A 12,388-nucleotide genomic window follows, 5' to 3' on the forward strand; every position below is an offset into this window, starting at 1 on the left:
TATTTTATTTTTGGCTGCGTTGGGTCTTTGTTGCTGCACGGACTTTCTCTAGTTGTGGCGAGTGGAGGCTACTCTTCATTGCGGTGCACGGGCTTCTCATTGAGGTGGCTTCTCTTGTTGCGGAGCATGGGCTCTAGGCACGCAGGCTTCAGTCGTTGTGGCACATGGGCTCAGTCGTTGTGCCTCGCGGGCTTCAGTAGTTGTGGCTCACGGGCTCTAGAGCGCAGGCTCAGTAGTTGTGGCACACGGGCTTAGTTGCTCCGCAGCATGGGGGATCTTCCTGGACCAGGGCTTGAACCCGTGTCCCCTGCACTGGCAGGCGGATTCTTAATCACTGCACCACCAGGGAAGCCCTTTCATGTGTGTTTTAATGGTTCTGTTTTATGTGTCTTACATGCTAGATCGTCTCAGGTCTTTTGGAGAAGAATGTGGGGAAAAAAACAGCATCTCTGAAGACATTGTCATTGTTCACTTCCACCGCCATGTGATTTCTTTTTTGTCCCTCCCTGTCAGGTGGCCCCTCCCAGTGAAGGGGCTGCCAGTCATCTGTAATCACACCAGTTCCTGCAGGTCACTGTGAGGGGGGAAGTGCCTAGAGAGTGTACAAAATGCCAAGTTGAAGTTTAATGAGGCAGCATGATTGGAAGAGGGGAATCAAGGGAGGACAAGAGGAGATGAGAGAATAGAAAAGAGGGTTGAGCAAAGCCGGGAGAGATCAGAGATGAGGCAAAGGGGTAGGGGCATAGGATCTAGGCCCCAGCTTGTCAACTGTAAAATGGGGATAATAGAGTTGTCAGGAGTAAGAGAATATAGTGCTTAGCAGGTTGTAAACATTATAGAAACCTTGATGACAATGATAGTAATACATGGGGGTGATATTGCCTACATCACAAGGGGTGCTGGGAGACTCAGGGCTTGTAAAACACTTTGTAAACTGCAGACTGCTAATGCTTTAGCTGCTATTATTATTATTCCATTCTTGCATTTCTTTCGGCCACTGTCTTGTATTTATGCTGATGAAGGGGGAAGCTGCCAGAAGGCGGGGAGGACCCCCAGGTTCTGTTCTGTTTTGGGGACTGTTTCCTTCCTCTCCTCCTCACACCCTGGGGAGCAGAGCCCAAGCCCCTCACCCTTCTGCTGCCACATCTGCCCCTGGGCGAGGTGCTGAGAAGGTAGAGGCTGGCAGGAGGATGCAGGAGGGAGGCCAGGGGGAAGCCAAGCTGAAAATGAGAGCCGAGGAGGGGGCAGCTGAGTGGTGCCTGGAATCATGTTTGCGTAATGAGCTGCACCAGCTCGGCTTGCTGTTTCTCCAGATACTGCTCTTCCTCCTTTGTCTCTCGGCCTGTACTCCCATTGCTTTTCTTCTTTCTTCTCTCCTCACTTCCCTTGCCCCTCAATACTCCCCACAGGCCTCTTCTCCCCCTCCCACTTCCCCGACTCCTGCTCTGAGGCCCCGTCCATTTGTCCCCTTGATCTGGACAAGCCCCCCACCCCCAGGGTTCTCCTCTCTCTCCCTCCAACTCCCCCCCATCTCTCCTTGTCCTTCATCTCTGTGCCATTCCCTTTTCTCTTTCCGCCTCCAAGTCTCGCATCTTTACCTGCCTGCTTTTATCTTCCCTTTCCATTGTCTGGCTCCTTTTCTCCTTACTGACCCCTCTGCCCCCACCCCCAGCCTTCACCCCCTCTCCTCCTTTCTCTCCCTGTCGGCTTCACTGCTTGGGTTTAGGATCCACTGTGTAGCCATCATTCCCTTGATGAAATAACAGTAATAACACAACAAAAATTTACTGAGCACTTACTATGGACAATGCCCCACTAAACACGTCAATTATGTCTGATCTCATGTAATCCTCTCAATAACCCTGTGAGGTGAGTGGTATTATCAGCCTCATTTTACAGGTGGGGACAGTCAGGTACAGAGAAGTGAAATATCTTGCTGAAGTTCTCATAGTTAAGAGGTGTCGAAACTCGAAGGCCAGCCTGTGTGACCCAGGAGCCTGTGCCCCTACCTACAGGAATCCACTGGGAGAAGCTGTTCTCACTTTCTCCCTGGGGTTAAGAGAGCCCTTTTTCTTTAAACATCATCTTGGCACCCCCAGGTTCTTCCAAAGGTCATTTGGTCCCTTTTCCTTTCTCTGCACAAGACCAGATCTAACCCACCCTGGACAGCTTGTTCTGTGTGACGGTACAGCTAACACTACACTGTCAGGCACTGCTCCAAGCACTGTATGCCTGTCAGCTCATTTAATCAGCCCCATTTTACAGATGGAAAAACTGAGGCACAAGGAAGTGAGTAACTTGCCCATTTCACACAGGTAATCAGTGGCAGAGCCAGGATTTGAGCCCAGGCAATTGGGCTTTAGAGAACCTGCCCTACTAGGTGGTGACACTGCTCCACTCAGCTCCTGGGAAACCCGGTTTTGGTTTCCCAACCACTGTTACTCAGCTGCTCTGAGAAGTCCTTGTGGCCCAGCCCTGGGCTGCAGCCTATTTCTGTGGGCACTGCCTGCAGTGGTGTAATCTCTGCCACCAGCACTGACAGCCCTCAGGATCTGGTCAGGCCACCAGCCCTAATCGGTGCCTGAGGGGGATTTATTGGCTGCCGCCCCCAGGGAGCAGGGACAAGTGTTTTCCTCTCCATCCCAGGGACAAGTGTTTTCCTCTCCAGCCCTGCTGTGCCTCCTCCCAGCCCGACAGCTCCCGCGTTCCGGCCCATCGCAGCAGCTGATTTACCTCTGTGGCTGGGGGATTTAGCTGCTGTCCTGGCTCCTACTATAAATTCCCGGGCAAATAACGGAGCTCTGCATCAAAGCGGCCAACAGGGGAGCAAGCGGGAGCAGATGGCCTCTTTGGCCATGGGGTGCAGAGGACAGGGGCAGGAAGGCAATGCTCTGAGGCTTTATCATCCACCCCTGGCCACAAGGCCAGGCTGTGCCATCCTCAGGCTCATGGGTCCCCCTTAACTTTCAGAGGCATCTCCCAACCCCCAGCACCTGCAGGTTCTGGTTGATGTCTAATCTTGGCCCTCTTGCCCCATCTGAAGTCTATTTGCCTGTTCGCTTGGGAAGGAGAGAGCTGACTACCATTCCTGGGTTTGATTAGGCTTCAAAGAGTCAGGCATTGCTTGGTTTTCTGGGGCACCATATGGCACATATTGGACTTATGTTCTGCCCTCCAGAAGGAGGCTCAAACTGAAGCAGGAAGTGGTAAGAACTTTCCAGTGGGAAGGGGTGAAAGACTCTAGGAGGTAGGTGACCTAGAGCGGGGGCTGAGGGAGACCTCCCCAAAGTAAGTCCGAGTCAAGTTGGGTGAGCCCCAAAGGGTAGAGGCACTTCCTAAAAGTGAAGGAGGGAGGCTTGTGGTAGCCACGGTCAGGACCCTGAAACCTTTCACACGGTGGCTGCCCGGGATCCGCGCTGGAACTGGGGCTGGCTGGGCCTGGACGGGGTCAACCCTCTATCAATGCCTCTATCAGTGCCCCCTGTTTTTCTGGCTTCCTCTGACCCCTCTTTCTCTGGTTTCTGCAAAACCTCCCGGCCACCCCTGCCTGCTCCCCTCTGCTCCTGTCCATTTGCCTTATCTTTCCCTTGGTGCCAGAAAACACTTCTTTCGCCCCACTGGACCAGCCGGCGGTGGTGGGGTTGGTCTGAAGCTCGGGGCTCTGGTTCCGCTCCCCAGAACCTCCCTCAGCCTGGAGCCCGTCCCTGGTGTCCATGCCATTTTGTTCGTCTACTCCTCATCCATCTTCCCCGTCCCCTCTCCTTGCCCCCCTGCCATGGCCGCCTCCGCCTGGGAGATTACAGACACTGAATCAGCAGCCAGCTCCAGCGTTCTGCTGACAGGGGACTTTCTGCCTCTGAGGGCTCTGTGGTGGGAATAGGGCCCCTCCCGGGGCCTGGGAATTCGGGATGGGGGGAAGGAAGGGCCGGGGGGGAGAACAAGTGGATGGAGAGGGAGAGGTGAGGGGCAGAAGGTAAAGAGAGAGGAAGGAGGATGGATAGAGGAGAGGTGGGAAAGAGGAGAGACTAGAAGAAGAAAACGCTGGAAAGATGAAAGAACAGTGAGGGAAGTGGAGAGAGAAGCAGAGGGCAGGGGGATGGGAAAGAGGGAGAGAGGGAGAGAGGGAGGGTGTGGAAATTAGGTGGAGGTGAGCCTGTTCGCCAGCCTGCAAGCCCAGGCCCCAGCTCCGCTCTCCCCTCCCCGAGTGCCCCCCCAGGCAGGCCCCTTGGAGGCCCAAGTTCATGGGGACCAGGCTGAGGGGTGCGGCCCGGGGCCCACGGCCCTGGGTCTGGGGCCCTGCCTCGTGCCTCCCTCTCTCCCTCTCACGTGGTGGTTGGCACTTCATCTTGTTTGCGGGGTGGCTGGGCCCGCTCTCGGGGTTTAATGATCTGTGCCATTATTTATAGCTTTGAGCGCCGAGAAACACACTGAATTTATCGCTTGCTTCTATAAATAACCCTGGCAAACGGGTGCCCAGCGAGGAGGGCAGGAGGGGGAGGGAGAAGCAAGGAAAGGAGAGGTGGGGGGTAGGGCCTGGGTCGTCTCTGTGGACTCTGTCCCCAAGGTGGGGTGACGCGTGTGCTCAAGGACGGCGGAGGCTGGGTGTGGGTGTTGTCTGAGGGCAAGTTCACCTAAGTCACACAGCGTGTGCCCCTGGGATGAGGGTGACTGCACGTTTCCGAGGGCATGTGTGAGCTGACTGTGTGTTTGTGTTTGTCTCTGGTGCCACGCTGGTGGCAGTGAGGTGAATAAGCACAAGACAGCCCTGAAGAGTGGCTAGTCTATAAACGGATGTGCAATGAATGGGGCTGGGAGGCGGCAGCTCTGGACTAGAATCAGGCTCCTTTCCCTATGGTTGGGTGACAGAAAAAGACGACAAGGAGACTGTTCTCTCCAGGGTTCAATGGCACAGGGGGCAAGAAGTGAGGCCTAGGAAGCAGGCTGAGCATAAGTCAGGCTGCGCTGGTAGGAGGGAGGAGGCAGGAGGCACCTGGTGTCCTAGAGCAGGAGCCAGGGTCACCTGCTCCCAGACCTAGAGGGACCCTGGCTTTGGGGCTTTTGGCTACCGCCCTCCTCAGAGGACCCTGCTGGCAAGTCCTGGCTCAGGGTGGGGGTAGGGGACCAGGCAGTGCCAAGTGCCAGAGCTGTGCTTTCTGATACTGCTCTGCCTGCCCCTCCCACAGGCTCCCCCCGCGCTCCCAGGACTGCCCAGGACTGCCCAGGACCAGGCTTGTGGAATGAGAGCCTTGGCCCTGCTCATCCAGAGGGCAGTGGTCCTGCCCCTCCTCCTCTCCCCCAGCCGCAGTCCCCTGCTCAGCACTTCCACACAGAAATGGCTGCAGCAGCCATTAGCTCAGGGAAGCGCTCTGCATCTCTAATGAGGACATTTGCATATATAACGAAGAACCTTCACACGTGTTGGGGAAGCTGTCCCTCCTCTCTTTCCCTTTCTTCTCTCCCACCAGCTGCCACCCTGACCTGTAGCTCTGGGGGTAGGCATGAGGGTCCCTACCCACTTGGCTGGGGGATGTGCTGAGGGGTCCCAGGCACAGGCAAATTGCAGGGGGTTCCCCTCTCGGGGTCAGAAACAGGCAAGGTGAGAGCCCATTGTGGCAGTGTGCTCGAAGGGACCCAGCTACTTGTGAACACGTGTGAGCAGGGGCCTGGGCACACGCACAGAGAGAAGGTCAAGGTCAACCCGCCCATTGCTGCCCAAGTGCACTGCAGCACACGGTAAGGTAGCCGGCTCAGCACAAGTATGCAAGACACGTCCCAGGCTGCACCCACGCGATGCGTCTGTACACTCACGCCCTGGCACCAACACAGGCAACTGGAGAAAAATGCACCTGTACCAACACTCCCTCCATCCAAGCAGGGGCCCCTCTCTCCTTTCCCCCTCTTTTCCTTGCCCCCTTCAAACCCTATCCACAGTGCTTCTCATAGAGTCACCAGCCCCTGTTCAGGCCAGAAAACTACCCCCTCCCACTCCCACATGCTTTCTCAGATCTATTAAGCACACCAGAGGCCATTTTCCTTTAAAAAAAAAAAAAAAAAAAAAAAGAGTAAGAAGGGCCCTTGCACCCTAGATAGGTGGTACTGAAGGAGAGAAAATGCCAGGGCAAGGGCAGCTGGGAGGGCTGCAGGTTAGGAACTGGGGGAAGGTGGGGGTGTCTAGGGAGGAGCAGAGACTGGGAGCTAAAGTCCCCACAAGGTCATTCTCAGGTTATCCCCGACAGCCCTGACTCCCTCGCTGCAGACCAGCCAATCCCTGGCCCCCACGGCCTCCCCCGCCCTCCTGTTGGTCCTGCTGAGCCACGTGACCCTCCCCTTCTCTGGCAGCTGCCCCCGATGATGGATGCAGCTGCTCAGCTGTACCTGTTGGGGGACAGGGACTGCACAGCTCCTAATTACCTCCTTCTTGAGCCTGAGCTGGGGGCAGGGCTGGGCTGTACGAGGGCTCCCCGCTCGCTCGCTCCTCTGGGGCTGGGGCTGACCTTCTGAGCTAGAGCCAGGCCTGGGGGCAGGCAGTCCCTGAGCTGCTCTGGGGTGATGGGCGTGCGGGGGGCACTAGGTGGGGGTGTGGAGTGGCGGGAAGCTTCTGGAAGGCTGATAGAGGGAACGAAAGCACATCACAGCTATAACATCGGTGACCTGGGAAGCTGGGATATTTTGAATAAATGACCTTTCTCCAAGTCTGTTCCACTGAGAGCAAGGTTCAAGTTAAATATCGAGGAGAACTTTCTGGCAGTCAGGGACAAAAAACACTTGCACAAAAGTCGGAAATGTGGAGGCAGAGGTTTGGAAGACTTCTTAGAAGGCGAATGAGATCATCCTTTTTCTGCCCGGCGGGAGGCTCACAGCAAACAGCTGCAGGAGAAGGAGGCTGGAGTTAGAGTAGCGGGGCTGGAGGTAGAATTTGGAAGGGCTTCTCGGAGGGGTGGGATTGGGTGACCCTGGACTTGGCAGTTGAGGAGCTTATCATAGATCAATGTGGGAGGCTCTATGTCTGGGCCTGCTTGGGGAGGCATGGGGAAGACCTCAGGATTGTAAAGATGGCAGAGCTCCATCAGGCTTCTCCACAGCTGCACCAAGGTCTTAGGGGGCAGATGCACATTTTAACAGATCGCCAGTGCGGGGGATGCCTGGTGGGCTCGAGCGCCTGGACTAGAGGTGGGCAAACAGGTGGTTACAGAGGGAATGGGACCTCTCCAAGATTTGTCCTGACTCCGAGATCCTATGAATCCCCAAATTAGGATTCTCCATGGGATTCAAGAAGGGAAACCTGGGAAGGGTGAGCAGAGCTGGTGAACAGCACCAGGAATCCTGGCTACCAGCCCCCTCCCCTTGGGGGCAGTGGCTGTGATCATCACTGATCACTATTAATGGATACTGCAGGTCTCAGTAATGACAGCCCCACTGGGATTCATTAGTCACAGTCCCCACACCATTGGGGGTCTCTCAGCTAAGGGAACAGGGGGAAGAGGTAGCCTGAGCCGCTGGCGCACTGGGTCCCAGAGGAGGACAAAATAGAACAGCTGTCCTGGTGAGACATCTCTTCCTCTTACTTCAGCCAGTGCCTGCAGTGACCCCTCTTCTGAGGGGTCTCTACTTCTCTCTCTCCAGAGCATTTCCCCTCCTCTCTGTGTTTACATGGGTCCCTGTTGGCTGAACTGTTCCCCACCGCTTGACTCTCCCTGCCCTTCTGAGCTCACGGGCTGCTGAATGGTCAGCCCTCGCCCTCCCCTGCCCTTTCCTAGTGTCCTGGGTGTCCTTCGCTACTGTTGTGAGATTTGGGGGAAGTCTCAGGCGAGGAGATGCTTACTCTATTCCTGGGTGTGTGTCTGCTTCTCAGAGGGTTTCTTCCTGGGCCTGCTGGGTGCAGGCTCGAGGAGTGTCTGGAGGAGGTGGCGAGGCTTCTGCCCATTCAGGGCGGCTTACGAGGGAGACGGAAGGGGCGGGGAGCTGGTGTTCCATCATCTCCCCAAAAGCAGACCAGGGCTGTTTTTGAAACTAGGTTTCCCTGATCTTAGCATCACACTAACATGTGCACACATGCGCACACACACTCACCCCAAGAGACAACACACAGATACACTGACACATTTTCTCCGGCAGTCTGCCCTGTGAGCTGCTTCCAGGGTAAATTCACTAAGAAACTCCTTCGCATGGGTCCCCCCCTCCTAACCCGGGTGAAAACCTTCCATGACTCCCCGGTGCCCATGGGTGAGGCTCAGACTCTCTGTCCTAGCATTCAAGGTCTTCTCTGATCTGGTCCCAACCTGACTTCCCAGCCCAGTCTCCCATAATCCTCCAACAGGAGTATCTTCCGAAAGAAAGGTCGTATGCACTTACATTTCCTCCAGGATCACCGGGGGACGTGCCCTCTTCCCACTCACATCTCTGCTGGGGTAGATCCACCTCCTCCAGGAGGCCTTCTTGACTCAAGGCCTCAGCTTACAGCAACTTCTTCCTTAGCATGTCCTTGACATTTGGAGGATAAGTCTTTCTACAGGCTCGGGGGAGGGCCCTTTCTCCCCACTTCTGAGCCTCTCCAGGCAGGGCCTGTATTTATTCACCTTTATTTCCCTGGTGCCAACATGGTACCTGGAATCTGTATGCATAAACAGCTGAGAACCTGGCTCCGGGGAAGAGCATCCATCCAAATTGGATCAAGCTCCTGCTTTGGCTCTTCCTGACTTTGTGACCCTGAGCAAGCAGCTTATCCTCTCTGGGCATCAGTTTCCCAATTGTACCATGAAGAGGTTAGACCTCCCTACTCTAAGATTCTGTATTTCTGTTGTGGTGAGGATGTAGACAAACATCCTCAGGTAGATGCACATATAGCCCTTTTCAGTATAGACGGTAAGGAGGCTGAGGGTGGTAACCAACTCAATGGCAATTAAACTCAAGGGTCCAGAGAGTTCCTGACCCAGGGAGAAACCAGGTTGTTGTCAGGTCTAGACAGATCCACGTGATTTTGGACTGCTTCCTCTACCTCTTGCACCCTCAATTTATTTATATGAAAAATAGGATTGATGTTTCAGGCTTCTTTTGGGCATTAGAGAAGATTAAGTATGTGGAAGCTTAAGTGATGCACACAGTACATCTAGGGACTCAGTTATCTGGGGAGTGGTGTGTCTGGGTCCTCTTCCCTTCTCAGGTCCTCTCGTGAGGGTTCTGCTCTGTTTCTTCTCTCCTTGATTATTGCCTGGGAGAACCCATGCTCACCTCTCCTGCAATCAGCTGGGGGTGCTTGGCAACAGGCTTTAGTTGGGTCCCTGCTGGGTGGTCTGTGCTGCAGAATGCCGGGTGAGCTTCTAGTTAGCTCCTCAGGGGAGTCTCCTATGCAAATGCCGCTATGCAGGGATGGCAGGATTTCCCACACCCCAGGCTCCCATAGTCTCCAGGCCATCCTGCCCCCCATCTGACCTGACCTCTGGGGTCTCTCCCAGCCTGAGATACGTCCCTGTTGCCTCATCACACTTCCCTGGGAATACTGAGGCTGGAGTTGTCTACAGTGGCCAGGAAAATTCCTCAGAAGTGTGAGGAAGGGGGAGGGGTCTTGAGTGAGGAGAGACCCCTGTCCTACATTATGGCCTCTGTCTCCCCTTCGCTTCCCGTGTCACCCCTGGGAGAGGGTTGGATGAAGGCCCCAGAGTTCGCCCCCCAAACCCCCGTGCCCCAGCCTCTACAAGACCTTAGAGGCAGGAAACGTTCTTCACAGGGAGCTGAAGGGGACCTGGAGTATGTTCAAGGGACCCCAGGGTCCAGCTTCCCAGCCCCTCCCCACTCTGTGATCTCCAAGGACCTCCGTGCATCCAGACCCGGGAGCAGCTGCTCTGTTTATGATGTGGGAGGTTTATTCCTACTGACGCCTCTCAGCTCAGGGCTCTTGAGGGAAGAGGGGACGGACTGTGGGAAAATTGAGGAAGAGGAACCAAGTCCAGTTTTGGGAGGAGTTGGGTTAGTGACTTTTCCCCTCCTTGGAGCAGCTGGGAGGATCTAGTAAAATCTAGCACTTTCTCCTTGGGAAAAAGGACCTAGAAAACCAGTGGGGGATTGGGACCAAGAGGGGGACCCTGAGGACAGAGTAGGGTCAGCAGTGTGTGGGGCTGAAGTTTCTGGGAGTGAGAGCTGGCGAGAGCCCGAAGCAGAAATGCCAATCAGGTCTCAGCGAGATTGGTTTGGTTGTGAATCGAGTATCCAGGTCATTATGAATAAGTGTGTGAGGGCCCTCGAGGTATGGGCTGAGTCACAGTGTTTCATTTCTATGAACAGGACTGGCCTATGATTGTGGGAGGCCCAGAGAGGGCAGAGGGCTGGGCAAAGTCACACAGCACTCGCCTCCGATCAGCAGCTGTCCTGGCCTGGCTTTCTCTTGCTCTTAGTTTCCCAGCCACTCTTTTTTTTTTTTTTTTTTAATTTTTGGCTGCTTTGGGTCTTTGTTGCTGCGCATGGGCTTTCTCTAGTTGCAGTGAGCGGGGGCTACTCTTGTTGCCGAGCACGGGCTCCAGTGGTTGCAGCACGCGGGCTCAGTAGTTGTGGCACGTGGGCCCTAGAGCATGCGGGCTTCAGTAGTTGTGACGCGCCAGCTCAGTAGTTTTGGCACATGGGCTTGGTTGCTCCGCAGCATGTGAGATCTTCCCGGACCAGGGCTCAAACCCGTGCATTGGCAGGCGGATTCTTAACCACTGCGCCACCGGGGAAGTCCCTCCCAGCCACACTTGATCTGATTTTAAAAAGATATATTCTCCACTCTTCACAATTTCCCATGCTCTCTCCAACCCCTTTTCCCCCTAAATAGTTATGTATGAACTTTGACCCCAGGAAGCCGCTTGGGGGGACCATTTTGGGAAAACATGATAGAGCCTCGTAAAGAATTCCGACAGCTTGCAAACAGCCTGTGCTAAATTGCCCCTTCAAGTGAAAATTAAAGCAAATGTCTGTTTTATGACCATGTTTTCTTGGGCTGCAGCTATTGTGGGAGTGCGGGCAGCTCAGAGCTGGGAGGTGTGGAGAGGGTGGAGGTACTCGGCGTGGTGTATACCTGGGTCTCTGGTCCACTCCCCGCATCCCTCCCTCCCTCCATGCTTTTTCTCTGCAGAGATGATGTAGAAACAACCTTATCCCCACAATCTCTTTTCAGGCCCATCTTCTCCTCCCAGTGGGGCTTTAAAGGGTTCTTGCTCTTTCTGGGGCACCAGCCTCCCAGAGTGCCAGTGGCAGAAGCCCTAAGGTCATCCAGCCAGGGGCTTGACCTGGGGTCTGTGACCCCCTGTTTCTCTGGTGGGCCTCTGGGGCTGCTGCTAGGGCAGAAGGAGGGACCACTGCTCAGGTTCCAGACTACCTCCTGCTCTTGGACTATTTTCTCCAGACCTAGTCCACCTTTGCATATGAGGCATAGTGTTTGAAAAGTGGTTCTAAGGCAATAATAATAATAGTGGTAATATAATAATAATAAATAATTGTAAAAGAAGGCAACTGCTGGTCTACTCTAATACCTTCATTACATAAACGAAGACACTGAGGCCCAGAGAGGACATTTTGTGGAAGATCCTTGGACTGGGGAAGAGGAAATCTGGGTTCTGATTCTGACCCAAATCACTTCCCCTCTCTGGGCCTCGGTTTCCTCATCTGTAAAACTCAATGATCAGATTCTATGAACTCCAAGGTCCTTTTCAGGCCTGTGAAGCCCTAGATAAATAAATACATAATAATGTACTAGGATGTGCCAGGTCCTAAATGCTGTGTGTTTTTCATGGGTCATCCCATTTAAGATCCAATAATTTTATGAGATGTCATCATTCCCGTGAGATCACTAAGGGACAGTGAGGTTAAATAACTTGGCCGAGGTCCTGCAATGCCAAAGTCAGACTGGACCGCTGGCAGTCCCTCTCCAGGGCCTGGGCACTCAGTCACTGCTCCCATGAGGACTGGATCCAGATCAGTCAGCTGGGGAGCGGGAGCCCAGCCTCACTGACCCCTGGGCTGGTGTTCGTTCTGCTGGACCAGGCCACCTGTTTAGCCAGGGTGGTGAGAGCCTCCCACTGTCTGGAGGCTGCTGGTGTCTGCTGTACTCAGGCTGTCAGTGTAACGCTCAGTGCACGCCTCAGAGAAGGGGGCTTCGGGGCAGAACAGGGCTTCTTGAATGAGGCTTTGAAAAGGTGAGAGGAGCTTTTAGATTTGTTACGAGGGACTGCAGGAAGCTATGAGGGTTCTTTTTTATTTTAATTGAAGTATAGTTGATTTACAATATTGTGTTAGTTTCAGGTGCACAGCATTGTGATTCAGTTATACATATATATGTGTACATATCTATATTCTTTTTAAAAATTCTTTTCCATTATAGTTTATTATAAGGTACTGAATATAGTTCCCTGTGCTATAC

The sequence above is a fragment of the Mesoplodon bidens genome (genome assembly GCF_964165515.1).
Source record: "Mesoplodon bidens genome assembly, chromosome: 11".
Taxonomy (NCBI): domain Eukaryota; kingdom Metazoa; phylum Chordata; class Mammalia; order Artiodactyla; family Ziphiidae; genus Mesoplodon; species Mesoplodon bidens.